This window comes from Humulus lupulus, chromosome 3, assembly GCF_963169125.1.
Source record: "Humulus lupulus chromosome 3, drHumLupu1.1, whole genome shotgun sequence".
Classification (NCBI taxonomy): Eukaryota; Viridiplantae; Streptophyta; class Magnoliopsida; order Rosales; family Cannabaceae; genus Humulus; species Humulus lupulus.
The window spans coordinates 240995482-241011746 of NC_084795.1; the positions used below are offsets into that span (position 1 = coordinate 240995482).

At 38.1% G+C, this 16265-nt stretch overlaps 1 pseudogene; it reads right to left on the reverse strand.

Annotated features, from left to right (window-relative positions):
• Window positions 1-55: 55 nt before the first annotated feature.
• LOC133825505 (amino acid transporter ANT1-like) lies at window positions 56-3273 on the reverse strand (annotated as a pseudogene).
• Window positions 3274-16265: the final 12992 nt, after the last annotated feature.

The window sequence follows — 16265 nt, forward strand, 5'->3', positions numbered from 1 at the left end:
GTATATGTTGTGAATCATGATCAATCACAATCACAAGAACGAATCACGCAATTAAGGTGTCCAGTCCAGATCAAGAATCATACACCAACGTTAGCATTATATATTCCATAGATGGCAAGAAGCATACCAGAGGTCAAAATAAATAAATCTAAGGCTTTTTGGGAGAAATTCAGAGAAGAACCTAACAACTTTAGGTGCAAAATGGCAGGTAAAACAAATGAAATAAGAGCACAGATTGTACTCCCTAAAAAGGAGACGAATGCATCAAACTCAGGCACGAATGACAATCGTTGTCGTCCACCTTTTCAAACCATTTGTTCTTCTTCAACCTTCCCTCTATGATCTCATTGATGGGATGAACCATTGTGGGAAATGTGAATATGAGGCCGAAGCACATGCCCATCTGTACCCATTCAGCCAAAACATTCAATTTTCATTAGTACACAATTAATTATGAACCTAGATCTAGACTCTTTACTACATTTTTTATTACAATAATATATATGATACGTGTATATAACCGTGTATATAACCTCATGTTGACAGATTTTTTGAGAAAGTTTTTATTACATAATTAACGAAACTACCAACATAATTTAGATTGAGCCCAAAGTTTATTAACCCTAATTTCAATAGGGTAAACAAATTGAGTAATGATATGCGCACCAAAAATATACATACAAACATTACACACAGTGATGTGGCAGTTTAATCTAGCCAATCACATTTATTAAAACTAGAACCTACTGTTTTAAAAAACAGTGACACACCACTGTATATATTGTTTTGGTGCATATTTTAGGTGCACGTATCATTACTTAAACAAATTATCTCAGACATATGCCTTCATAGTCATACGAAGACAATAATTAGAATGAAAAAAGGAAGAAAAGACAAAAGTTAGAATGAAAAAAATGGGAGATACCCAAAACTTTATGCACACTTCTAATAGTATTATAGATATATTTTTAGGGGTCCTATATTTTAATAATTATTTGAATGTAGCATGGTATTTATAAATATATGTGATTGGAATAATAATAGTATAGATAATATTTTAGCAATTTCTAACGAGAGAAGATATGTTTTCACAGCAATTTTGCATTACACAATGTTTAAAGAATAAAAATGTGTATATAAGTAGTTTCATATATTAAAAAGCGAAATGAAAAATAATACTCAAAATATAAATAATAATAACTTTTACTTTATTATATTACTAACTAGGAAATATAGCGGGATTTTATTAAAAAATTATATATATATTTTTAAAATATTATATTTATTTAGTTATTTTATAATTTTTATAAAAAAGAATATAATATAAGTAAGGAAACTATATTTTTTTTATGATAAAAAACTATAATTTTTGTATACATTACTAATTCTTTTACTTTTATTTAATGTTATATATTGTTGTGTAATTCACTCAAAATTATATATACTTACACATATATTAAATCATCACTTAAAATTGTCTCATAACTTATTTTTTTCAATTTGTTAATACCTTTTCTATTTCTTATATTAAAAAATATGAGAAATTATATGTAGTATTATAATTTTGTTTTACTTTCTTATCAAATATGATAAGCACAAAAGATAAATATAATACAACAAAAATAAATTAATATTAGATGGTCTTAATTTCCTTGAGTGTCTTGAACTTATTAGCATGTTAGGGCGTCTATACTTTTTTTCTTCCAAATAAACTCACTATCAGCACATCATATATAATCTTTTAATGTCTCTTTAAAGATAAGATTGTCAGTGCATTTTTTTTTTTAAATTGTGTTACAATATATATATTTATATATATATAGATTCTTGTTACAATATATATATTTGTCATTTTTTCAATATATAATATATAATTTACAAATTGAAATAATATAAAAATATATACTATAAAATCAAATATAGAAATATAAATAATATGGTAAATATTAATATAAATTTGATGAACTAAAAAAAATATAACTATTGAGGAATGAGGGGTACTTTATTTATAGGCTAAAAGTATATGGGCATTTATTAAATTGTCAATTAATTTTTTTATTAAATAAAAAAGAATAGAAAAAACCAGTCAAATAGATAAACCATATATCACAATACCTTTCTATATCTCTCATTTATATATATATATATATAAATAGATGTTTATCAAAGTTGGAAAATAGTACCTTAACCGCTATAGCCCACCAATTATGAGTGAGATTAAGAGTAATTATGTCTTTTGTTTGATCACCATAAGCCATGTAACCAATGAATCCAAACAATGCATACAAAAATGCTATCCCATTAAACGCATGAGCAAGCACTTTTGGGAAAGTCGTTTTGTCTCTCATTGAAGCTTCTATAGACAATGTCATTCCAAACCCTTCAAAGCAAAACAGTGCCACGCCTCCAGCAAAGGCCAAACCCCCCAAATAGGATGTTATAGTCGTTCTTTCATCAAAGGAAAACTCACCCTTAAAAACTTGTTCCACATCTTCCTTAACCACAATTCCCATAGCCAGTATATTGCAAATATTAGCAAATATGCTAAACGGTGCTATAGAAGACAAGCTCCTAATCCATGACAACCCGATTTCTAGTGGGACTAGAAAAAGTATGTAGAATGAGGAGTTTAGATGGCCTTTGATTACCGATGAAAGATTCTGTCCAATGAATACAAGATTCGCCACGCAACTTCCACAATAAGATATGAGAAGGAAGGATTCAACTATAAAACGACCCGTCGTCCCCATACACTCATAACCTAAATCACCGTATGTTCTTTTGCTTGTTGAATCTTTATCTTCTTCTTCTTCTACTTCTAATGCCAACTTCTCCCTACACTTGACCTGTCCATCCCATCCACCACAAGTTAAAATTTTGTTTTAAATTGTTAAATTGAAAGATGTAAGATTATTGACATTAATACACAATCATTATAATTACATAAATTATGTTAGGTATAAACTTATATGATATCGTATCTATTCCTTACTAATATACACACGTACGTAGTAAAAAAAGAATAATACTTACAAGGAGAAGCATGCAATAGTAGTTGGAGAGGGCACCAACGAGAATAGCAAGCAATCCTGCAAGCCAACCTGCGACACGAAAAGCAAAAGGGAGAGCCAAAACGCCGGTCCCAACAATCGAAACGACAATGTTAGCCAGCGTTTGAACCTTGGAAGCTGTTCCCGACGTTCTTCCCCAAGTACTTGTCGTCGACGGTTCCAACAATGGAAATGACGTCGTTTTGAGTAGTCCACCCTCCATACTTTCTTATCTCGATCTTTTGTAGTACTAGAGCTCTGTGTCAGTAGTAAAATGTGAAGCAGAGCAGTAGTGTGTACTACTAGACATGGATGTATGTGAGAATGTTATGTACAATTCTTGTATATTATAATATCTTAGCCAATGCATCCTGACCTAAAATATGGGTTCAATAGTTTGGTTTTGTTTGTTTACACAAAAATAATAATAAATAAAACAAGAAGATTGAGTAGAGTACTTGGAATTATATGCTAAGAGATTGCAGTTAGGGAGGTTACATAAATCAATATGGTATGGCCGGGCATCCAACACGAGACACATGGGAACACCCAACACTCAAACAATAAGCCAGATCAGGCCACCTTTATAAGTTTATTTGCTCTATAATTTCTTCTATTTGTGATATGGGTGGATTTCGATATCCAAAATCACAAATTCAATAATTGTTGTTATTTTATTTTATTTATTTGTGGTTTTAATAATTTAAAATCATTTTTAAACTCCCCATTAGTGTATTTTTTTCACTCTTCGTATTCACATTTTTTCCTCAATTGTATTAATAAATAAATAAATAAATTTCATGAAGGAACTTTTTTATTTTTCGAGAATAAGACAAGACACAACATTTAGTAGATTGTAAATTGGATTTTTAATTATATTTATAATATTAAATATTTATATATGCGAATTTTAACATATTTACAAATAATATGTAACTTCTACAATTATTCATTTGATAACTATTACGTGATAAATCAGAAGTCACCAATTCGTTTACCAAAATCATAGCAAAGCTTTTTACATCCGATTACAACTAACACAATAAATAAATAAAAAAGTAATATATATGTTTTTTTTTATCAAAACACAAATTTTAATATCATATTATTTAAACATAATCAAAATTTAAATAACTTAACAACCATTAAAAGTACAAATTGGCCAGACAAAAATATAACTCCCCTTCAGATTTATGAACATATTGCAAGAGTTGAACTTGCCGTAAACATAAATAGATTAACATATATTATTCATACAAATAAACAAAGAAAATTACGTACAAATATCATATTAACAACTTATGCAAATGCACAAAAATTTCAAAATCACATCAGGCTAAATGGTACATCTTGGTATTATATTTTGGCCATTATAATTAATCGTATTAAATTTGGGCGTAAAAATAATTATTTATATAAAACACTGGTTTGTATTTTTTTGGACCATATATTTTGTCTCATTACATGTTTGGATAATTTATTTTAACAAATTACTTTTTCGATCATGTATTTTGTAAAATGATTCAAATAGACTCATAAATTCAATTTTGATCAGAGTTTTTTGAAATAAAATCACAATAATTTATCAAACTAACAACTCATAACAAAAACACAACCATTCTGCCTAAGAACTACATTGTTATATTCAATTTTTTTGTACATCAAAATTAGGTTTAGAGACATATTTGAACAATTTTACAAAACACATGGTCCAAAAATGTATAAACTCAAACCATAATTGCATTATAAGAGGTATTATAAATAAGTATCACACTGAATAATTGTTGTATTGATTTCAATTTTATATTCACATAATTATATACTGAATTTAATTTTGAATAGATAATTGTCTTATTTATGCTTTATTTTTTTAACTCATGAAGAATTAACTATAAATTAGAAATTTAGGGAATATCATGGCTTTAATTATAGTTTTCAAGAGCTAAAAATAGATTGTCTAATTTAGCAAAAGTAAGCGTAAGCTCTTAACTATATATGGCTATTTTGTTTCCGGGATAACATCAACATTCTTTTTTTCTCAGCATATTGTGTAAACCATTTATGTCAACAAAACTTAAATTTATTTCAGTTATTAAACTAACCTCATATAAATTGAGCAATATTGTTTAATTAGTATACATTAAAAGTAAAAGTAGCAGATATTTTAAAGAAAGAATGAATAATTCTATTTCTTTAATACCTAAATTGACATATAACATGGAATAAGACTCCAAATATATATATATAAATATAAATATATATATATATCTTTTATGTATATATATATATATTTACCAATTTCTCTTCTTTTATATTAACATTATAATTTTGTGTAAAAATCAATCATGTGTTTTTTATTGCTTCTACGTGAAGGATAAGGAGGGATTCAAAGCGGGATAAGTAGTGACGTGGTTATACAAAATTATTGTGTTGCAATTGGAATCACTTGATATATTGTTAAATATTCTCTTTTCATGAAATTGTCAGAAACAAAATAAAAACAACAAATTCTGGCAACATTCAATAATACACCTAATGGCGATTTTTTTGGGGCCATTTCTTTATGTAATATTATTGTGGATTGAGTATACGCAATAATGGGGTAGACAAAATAAAAATAAGGATATATATATATATAAATGAGAATTCTCTTATAGGGGCTTCACTTTAAGCCCTACCGGTGGAACTCTCAGTGTTTCTCGACCTGTGAACAGTTTTCGGTACGATTTTTTTTAATGACCGTGTATATTGTAGCTATTTAGAGCATTCTGCAAATTTTCAGAAAATTTCGAATAGTTTACAGTACCGAAAACTAGGTTCAAACACATTAATTTCCACGCGCATAAAAAAAATTAGTCACACGTGCAACAACATGTTTGAACTTAGTTTTCGGTACTGTAAACTATTCAGAATTTTTTGAAAAATTTGCAGGATGCTCTAAATAGCTACAATATACATAGTCATAAAAAAAATCACGCCGAAAACTGTTGACGGGTCGAGAACATTGAGAGTTCCACCGGTAAGGCTTAAAGTGAAACCCCTATAAGAAAATTCTCATATATGTATATATATTCACTAATAAAAGTGAAAAAGTGGTTAAAAATTATTATATTCAATACAAAATTATATTTAAAAATAAAAGTGAAAAAGTGGTTAAAAGTGGTTATATTCAATACAAAATTATATTTATTTAATAATATAATATATTCTTATATACATAATATTATAAATTATTATCTAAATAAACATAATGTATAGATCAAAATTAAGAAAAATATTCACATATCATTACTAATTAAAAGATGTCATTTATATATATACATAAGTAGTCAATATAAATACATAAGAAAAATTAATATAAACATACGAATCAAGCTAGTAAGTTACACATAAGAAAAATTAGATTTTATACATAAATGGCATCAATCTTATTGTTATCCCTGTTTCCTCCCCGCACACGTGGCACGACACACTAGGTCCATGGGCTATCGTAAAAGGATCTGAGGCCCAGACTGAGCCCAATGGACGGGGAAGGAATGAATCCTGGTAGCCCAAATATCACGAAGCCCAACATTATCCACTGGACATCCCCGCGCCGAGGAAGCCAGGACCATGACTTGGGCACGGTTCGTCTTCCTGAACCCAGTATAAGGCATCACCCGGGGTGCGAATAAGGAGGGTGTTTCCAAGTCTAAAAATGGACCGAGACGATAGCAGATGAACCCGAGCTCTGGTAAACGAACCAAGGTCCTAGGAAATGGGTCGGGACGTTGGTAAATGAACTCGGATTAGGCGTTCGGGCTGGGTATGATAGACTGTCCCCGACGCTGACATCACCCCGAGAAACATGGAGTTTTGTCTCCTAACCTAACCTATAGATTAGGTTACATACGGAATGTACGTCGTTATTCAGAACTGTACTGCCACTACTCTGACGGATCCTGTACCCAGGATCTCCTTAGAAACCCACGCGGACCAGACTAAAGTTGCGTACTATTGTCAGTTGTACATCGTGGTTATGCTTGAGCTGGCCCAATGGGCCTTGATTAGTGTATTTTATTTGATAGAACCTATTGTATTAAGCCTCTATTAGTGAGCAAGTCCTAGTATTGGGCCCGGATTAGTCTGGCCCAAGTCCAGTGCATCCAACTGCCTATAAATAGGGCCAGTTGTGCATTGTAGAGAGGATCCGAGTTTTCTTTTGTAAGCATATACTATGCTCAAACTTGCAGAAAATTCCATTGCTAAAGCTCATGAATCTCCAATACAATAGACTCGTGGACTAAAACTCTTTAACGCCCCAACCACGTAAAAACCCTTGTGTGATTCTCTTTAAATCTTTTCTTTTTGCTCTCTTTTATTTGATAATTCTAGTTTCCGAAAAACTCGGTAAAAATTTTCGTGCTTTCATTGAGAGCCCGAAGAAAGCTTGAGAGAATTCTTGAAAATCTACAACAATGGTGAACACCAAACACACTGTGTTCGATCTTGCTCACCAATAACAACAAGGCAATGGGGAGCCATTGCCCAATCAACCGTTCCCTCAGGACCAACCCGAGGACACACCCTATCAAATGCCTAAGCCTGATGATTCCCAGAATTTTAAGGACGGAGCAGACTACGAGGATGGTTACTATGTGGAAGACGAAGAAAATGAAGGGGGATACCAGAATCACGATGTTGAAGATTCTACTATCCCTGAAGAAGAGAAGAATCCCGAACAGGAGGACCCATAGGTGGTCAGACCGAACAGGAGGACCCAGAGGTGGTCAGATGAATCAAGAGGCCAGGGTAGCTGAACAGAAGGAGGCCACCCGCCAGATGCAAGAATCCCTCCTGGCCCTTCAGGCCTTCATTGCTGCCCAAGGATTGGCAGCCAATCCTCCAACCGTTCCACCTCCAGGAACACAACCACCGACCCCACTAGTTAGGGCCGACGCCCCTGAAAACACAAGACCGATCCCTCCTTCGGGACCCCATCCCAAAGAAGGCCCATCAAACCCGGCTCAAGAAAAAGGGAAAGCCAAGATGGCTAACCCTGTGTGAAAAGCGAACCCCTGGAGGAAAACTCATCCCATCCCAAAAACCGGGGCCAACCCAGGGAAGCTCCCTAGGAAGGAGCAGATGCGTCCCATCCCAGGACGGGATCATCCAATCGATCCGCAAGGGAAGCGCCCGCAGGGTGACAAGCCCCAGACTGTCCCTGGACAGACCAGACGGGAGCAACGTCTCCATCCCAGTGCCTTTGTGAACATTCATGATGGTTTGAATGCTCGAAAAGAACAGATCCGCAAGGAAAAGATCTGCCCCCGAGGGGGAGGTCTGAGGAATAACCTCAGCGACCGGAGAAACGAAAGGGTTTCCTTGGACGACGGAATGGCCAGAAAGTTCATGGAACAGTTGGCTGCATTATAGAAGATCATACACTGTCTGGTCCGGAAACAAGAGGGATGAGGTTTTGATTTCGAGGAGGAGGAAAAAGAACCACGCACCAAACACATCTTGGATGTGGTGCTACCAAAGGGGTTTAAAATGTCAAACCTGTTTGCCTACACTAGGAACACAGACCCCAGGGACCACTTGTCCCGCTACAATCGGCTGATGATCATAACCCACGTCTGTGACAACGGCAAGTGCCTATGCTACTCAATCACTCTGGACGGGCGCGCGGAGGAGTGGTGGAAGAGACTCAAGCCAGGATTAATCCAATCCTGGTCTAGATTACAATCGGCGTTCCGCAAACAATTCGTTGCTGCCATGAGAATGGATATGCAAATCAGTGCCCTCGCTAATATCAAGCAGCTCCCCATGGAGACCCTGAGGGCCTACATTTAGCACTTCATGGAGGAAGCCTCATAAACCAAGGTGGACGATGGACAGCGCCTAGTAACTCTCCAGTCTGGGATTCAAGCTGTGTCCTCTCTTTGGGATGACATGCAGCGTAGCAAGGTGGCCACCCTCGAAGAATTCATAAGGAGGGCGCAAGGCTTTATCAACTAGGAAGAAGCCCAGATCCAAGCATTCGGATGGCTAAGCTGGCCCCCCAGCCAAATGCACAGACCTTTCCCAAATATGGAATGCAATACCCTGCAAACCATTATTTGAAATCGCCGGTGACGCCAGGATCAACTAGCACTCACGGAATCACCTTCACAGCCCCAACGGTCTACGATCCAACTTCCTCGGGATATGTTCCAGCTCAATCCACCCCATTCTTCGGATACGGTATGCCGTCGGTCGAATACAGTGTTGCACCCGGTGGAGCCCTGCCGTCTCTAATGGGGGAAACAGAGGTAAGCGTGAACCCCTCCCAGGGGAAAAGATCAGGGAAAGGAGAAAATTGATCTGAGCCCTCCAAGAAGTGCAAGAGGGGCTACGAGCCCCAATACACAAAATACACCAACCTAGTGGACACCAGAGAGAACATATACTTGGCCACGGGAAGTACGGTCCATTATAGGAAACCCACCCCTATGTTCAAAGGGTGAAAGAAATCAAGGGAAACAAGCAAGACGTGTGCCTACCACAAAGATGTGGGTCATACGACGAAGGAGTGTCTTCAGCTAAAGGATGAAATCAAAAATCTGATCAAGCTGGGCCATCTCCACCAATGGGGAGTTCCGGGACTGCCAACAGATCTCAGACAACTCGCGGTCCCGGGTGTGCCTGGACCGTCACGACCTCCCCAGGGATGGTACTCTGCGGGCCCGGGAGCACAAGCCCCTCAGGGGGCCCCAATTGTGCAGGCACCCAGACTCAGAATGCCATTTCCCTCGGGAATTGTGCCCCCGCGGATAGATGGTCACGTGGCCACACCTAGGGGGACCATCCCGGAATGATCAGAAACAGTACCTCAGCGAACTCGATCACAACCGCGAGGTATGCGCCTTGTTCCAGACTCTGGCTCAACGCCCAAAGTTGATGAATTTACCCATCACTTTCACAGAAGAAGAGCCTGGAACGTACACTTACCGCATCATGATACTCTGGTCATCGATGCCCAAATCACCAAAAAAATGGTGTCCAGAGTGTTAGTAGATGACGGAAGTTCCATCAATGTGCTGTTCAAGTCGGCCTTCAGTGCAATTGGCTTGACTGAGGCAGATCTGGCCTCATGCTCAACACAGATCTATGACTTCAATGAGGATTCAATACTCCCAATGGGGAAAATCCAGTTGCTGGTAACGTTGGGGAATGAGATTCAGGGCTCGTTCAAGTTCTGTACGTTAGTAGTGGTGGACTACCCCGCCGCTTACAACGTTATTTTCTGTCGGCCCGCACTGGTCGATTTCGGTGCCATCACCTGTATCCGCCACCTTTGTATAAAATTCCCCTGCGACTAATGGAAGGGTAAGAACTGTCCGGGGAGACCAGAAGAGTGCTCAGAAGTGTTATCACATCTCTGCCCGACCAATTTACATGGTCCACAAAGAACCTCTTGAGGAGGAGAATGTTGATCCAATCCCGCCCCCTCCCCAGGTGTGGAGGATGGTCTGGGAAGAAGATGAATTGGATCTGCGAATAGGAGAGGACTAGGCACTAGAACCCATGGAAGAGATTAAAGAGGTGTACATCAGTGATAGCGATCTGACCAAAGTGATCCAGGTCAGGAAAAACCTAAACCCAGAGGTCAGGGCTACCATCGTCGCCTAAGTGAAAGAAAACTAGGACATCCTGGCCTGGTCTCATTCAGATATGACCAGGATTGACCGCAACATTATATTTCACGCCTTGAACATTGATGAGATTGTAACTCTGGTCTAGCAGAAATGGAGACCTCTAGGGGCAAAGAAGGTCAAAGCCCTCAAATAAGAAGTTGAAAAGTTATCTTCGATCAACTTCATCCAGGGCATTGTATCCTATTTGGTTAGCCAATCCGGTGTTGGTGCCAAAGCCAAACGAGCGTGGAGAACTTGCATCGACTTCACTGACCTTAACAAGGCCTGCTCCAAAGATTGTTTCCCTTTGCCCAGGTCGATCAGATGGTAGATGCAACATCCGGGTATGAGATGTTGAATTTCATGGATGCCTACTCTAGCTATAACCAAATCTCAATGCACATAGCGGACCAAGAACACACCAGTTTCCAGACAGACAAGGGTGTGTACTGCTACATTGTCATGCCCTTCGGGCTCAAGAAGGCTAGAGCCACTTATCAGAGGCTAGTCAATAGAATGTTCCTGGCCTAGCTGGGAAGGAACATGAAGGTCTACATAGACGACATGCTGGTCAAGTCTAAGACCTCCAAGCGACACACTGATTATCTGGCAGAGGCGTTTGTAATCATTCGGAAGTATGGGATGAAGCTGCACCCCAAGAAGTGCAATTTTGGCGTGGCATCCGGGAAGTTCCTGGGCTTCATAGTAAGCTCACAAGGGATAGAAACCAACCTGGACAAGATCAGAGCAGTGATCAAAATGCCCTCGCCACAGAAGCACAAAGATGTGCAGAGCCTAACAGGAAGAATAGCAGCCCTGAGTCGCTTTGTCTCAAAGTCCACAGACAAGTGCATCCCATTCTTCAACATCCTTCGCGAAAGGCAAAGGTTTGAATGGTCGGCCGAATGTGAAGAGGCCTTCCCAAAGCTGAAGGAACATTTGGCTTGGGCACCAATTTTGGCAAAGCCAGTAGATGAGGAGTCGTTATTCCTTTACTTGGTCGTGTCCGAACACGCCATTAGCACCGCACTGGTACGGGAGGAGGGAAAAGTCCAACTCCCGGTTTGTTACGTGAGCAAAAGGTTATTGGGCGCGGAGTCTAGATACTCACTAATTGAGAAATTAATATTTTTCTTACTGATTGCGTCCCGGAAGCTGAGGCCTTACTTTCAGGCCCACGCCATAAAGGTACTAACGAATCATCCCCTACGGCAAGTGTTGTAGAAACCCGAGTCATCGGGAAGACTACTTAAGTGGGCCATATAACTCAGTCAATTCGACTTTGCATATGTCCCCGGGATTGCAATCAAGGGGCAGGCCCTGGCCGAGTTCATTGCAGAATGTACCGGGATCACTGAAGATGAAGATCCCGTCGACCCCGGCGCGTCTCTATGGAAGGTCTTTGTGGACGGAGCTTCAAATGAAAATGGGGTTGGGGCTGGGATCATCTTAATATCCCCTCAAGGACATCAGTTGTAGAGCGCCCTACCTTTCCAGTTCGAAGCATCAAATAACGAGGCCGAGCACGAGGCCATGCTAGCCGGACTATGTTTGGCCCGGGAGGTAGGCGCAATAATTCTAGAAGTCTACAGCAAGTCCAAATTGGTGGTCAGACAAATCTCGGGGGAATACCAAACGAAGGGGTAAAGGATGGTCGCTTATGTGACACAAGCCCGGGAGCTACTCCAATCTTTCAAGAAATGTTTCATCTGCCAAACCCCTAGGGAAAGGAATGTGTTTGCAGACACATTAGCTAAGCTGGCCACAGATGTTGAAGCTGAGCTCTCTAGGCTTGTCCCGATCAACCACCTTTCCGCACCAAGTATTCAAGCTCCCGCAATCAACGCCATAGACTATTCCACATCCTGGATGGGTCCTCTCATCCACTACCTAACCACAGGGGGGTTGCCTGCAGACAGGGCGACAACTAGGAAGCTTCAATACCAGGCTCCCAGATACGTCATGGTGGATGGCAAACTCTATCGCCATGGGTTGACCATGCGATACCTCTGGTGCGTGTTCGGGATGGAAATGAGTGCAATCATGCACGAAGTACAAGAAGGTTTCTCTGGAGATCACATAACTGGATTCAGTCTATAAAGAAAATCCTAAGGTAGGGCTATTTCTGGCCAACAATGAAGAAGGACTGTGTTGATTATGTCCGCAAGTGAAAATAGCTCCAAAGGTATGCGAAGATCTTGCGAGCCCCTCCGACGGAGATAACCTTGATGACTAGTCCCTGGCCCTTTGCAGTGTGGGGAATCGACTTGGTAGGATCGCTTGCGACTAGGAAAGGTTGGGTAAAGTATGCCATCGTGGTCGATATGGCCTCCCTCACAAAATCGTGTCTGACAACGGAAGCAATTTGATAGCATCCACTTCACTGATTTATGTGAAAGACATGGCATTGTTAGAAGCTTCTCTGCAGTCACCAAGCCTCAAGAAAACGGGCAAACAAAAGCAGTAAACAAGATTTTGAAGGGGACACTAAAGAAAAGCCTTCAATCCTAGAAGAGCAAGTGTCCGGAAGAACTGCCCCGCGTCTTATGGGCATACCAGACCATAGAAAGAAGTTCTACAAGACACACTCCCTACTCAATGGTGTACGGATGTGAAACGGTCTTCCTAGTGGAAACGGCCGTCCCATCTCATAGACGAGACACATATGATCCTGCCCAAAACACGCCTTCCTCCAGAAATCTTTCAACCTCATTGAAGAGATCAGGGAAGAATCCCAAGTTCAGCTGAAGATGTATCAAGGAAAGATTGCCAGGCACTTTAACTCTAAAGTTAAAAGTCAAAAGTTTGAAAGCATTGATCTAATCCTGAGAAGAGTCTTCCCTACAACCCAAGACCCAAGAGTGGGGGTTTGAGGACCAAACTAGGAAGGACCTTATGAAATCCAAAATGAAGTGTGTCCGAGAACGTATCGCTTAAGGCGACTAGATAGATCAGAGGTCCCAAGGGCCTGGAATGCAGAACACCTCCACCAGTACTATCAGTAGTCAGAAGGGCATGGTTCTGTTCTTAGTTTTTCTTGTAAACAATGTATGCCCCAGGGTGATTTCTTATTTAATAAAAATGATGTGTACAAGACATCATAGAGAAATATTGTAAAGAAATAAAGTTCGCATCCGTCTTCACCTTTTTTATGAACAAGTGACCCAAGACTACAGTCTTCGCTCACTTGGGGGGGTGTGACTGATTAGTGTTCAAAAGTATCATTTTATTAGTCTTAAAGTTTAAAATTAATTAAGTTTTAATTAATATTTTCATGGATTTATTGTCATATATTGTATATTTGAAAATATTAATTTTAATTTAATTTGTGTTTAATTTTCAGGAAATAAAATGTATTTTGACACAAAGAAAAAGAAAGAAGAAAGAAAGAACTAAAATTTAAGAAATCATGAACAAAGTGGCATTTTTGACAAAATTTGGCCAAAAACCGAGCCCAAGCCCAAGTCTACAGCAGCCGCCCTTGAGCCACGTGAGCCAGCAAGCCGAGCCATTCCTCCAGACGCCTGCGCCTGCCACACCTGCCGCCTGACGCGCGCCTGCCACGATTGACGCTGTCCCATCTGCCTGACGCACCTCCCTGACGAGCCAACCAAGAGACGCCACGCATCCCACTGCCTAGCGGATGTCCCCCATGCTCCTGCCATGCTTGAAGCCGAGCCAATCAGCTCCTGCCACGTCGCCTGGCTGTCCCCCACGACCCAACATCACTTGCCCCACTTTCATCAGTTGTTGTAGCCACTTTCCCACTATTTTTTACACGATTTTACAATTTTGGGTCCTATTTCCATTATAAATAGAGAGCCAAATGGAGAAAAAAATGATCAGATTGTAGAATTAAGGTGGAGAGTACAATTAGAGAGAAAAACATTCTTTTCCCTATTTTTCTTTAATTTCTTTTACATTTCTTTGAGTGAAAACAATGCCTATTTTGGGCTAAATTCTCTTGTGGAAAGGCTAGAGTGAAGTTCATGTTTCACATTATATTTTTAATATATTGATTCTTTATTTTGTTCTTCATTTCTATATCTTTGTTAAAATTAAATTTATTTTCTTCTAATTTTTATTCTAAATTTATTAGTGTCTTTTACATAAGTCTAGTCATGCTCTTCTTATGTAATTTAGGCTCTTGGTTTAATTTAGGATATTTGTTATATTATATGCTTTTTACTGCATTCTGTCATTGGTATTTTGTCGCTCTAAGGTATATAATATGATAGGTTTTTAAAATTAGAAGTTAGTATAATTTAATTAAAAACATATTTTAAGGTGATCTTTATTATATATATTTTCCAACTGTAATTAATGGTGTAGAATTATAGTTGAGTAGAATGAATCAATTTTATTAAAATATATATGTTTGCATGAATGAAATTTATGCCTTCCATATTTTCTTTCTGATTCTAATTCCTTGATTTTATTTCTTTAATGTTTTAAAAAAATATATTCTTTTTCAAAGTTACATTATTTCAAAGTTTCTTATTTCTAATTTACTAATCTTTCTTTTTACTTATATTTTGCCTCTCTGTGGATACGACATAGCCTGATTACTACTGCAACTGCTTAGGAGTTATTGGGCGATACCAATTTGTGGTGTCGTTGCTTGGGAGGTAGTTCTACAATTAAAGGTTTGCATAGTAAATTAATTTTTTTTCTCTATTTAAAAAAAAGTAGTATACTTTTTTGTTTATTTGTCTTTTATTTTATTTTTCCTTAGTAATTTTTTTTTTGTTATTGTTTTATTTTATTTATTTTAGTTTTAGGTTTAGAATTTATTTTCTAGATTTAGTTTTTTTTTCGAAAAATAAAAGCATAAAATTTTAAATCATATAATTTTTTAAAAAAAGTATTGAGAACATTTGTGTAATTTTGGAAATTAGTAAAAACCAAACTTGTTCTATCTTAGAAAAATTGGTTCTTAAATAAGGTCTGTGTTAGCGTTACCCTCCAATCTTTTCTAAGAACCTCGAGGAGTTCTAGAAAAGCTCTTGGGCCTAAAGTTGTACCTTGGCAGCCTTCCCAAATGGTCTGGGAACATTTTTGGTGTATACTTATTACACTATTACACACTTGTGCTTTAGAAAACTCTCCTAGTTCGTCATTTTCTTCCATTCGTTCAAATTCTCCCGATTCACCGAGACTTCATGAACCACCCATGATGGCTCATCAAGATGAAGTCAAACAAAGAACACTACAGGATTATTTACATCCTATGCGTACGGCCACACCTTCATGCATAATGTATCCCAACAATATGCCAAATTTCGATTTGAAACCCGGCATGATTAACCTCTTACCAATCTTCCATGGGTTTGAAAAAGAGAGCCCGTACGTGCATATACGGGAATTTGAAGAGGTGGTGGCTACATTCAACAACCGAGCTGATGTCACCAACATTGTGAGATTGAATTTTTTTCCTTTCTCTCTCAAAGACAAAGCAAAAAGCTGGTTGTATTCCTTAACGCCTAGATCTATCGAAACATGGGACGAAATGACAAAAGCAGTCTTTGCCAAATATTTTCCGCCCCATAAGACTAGT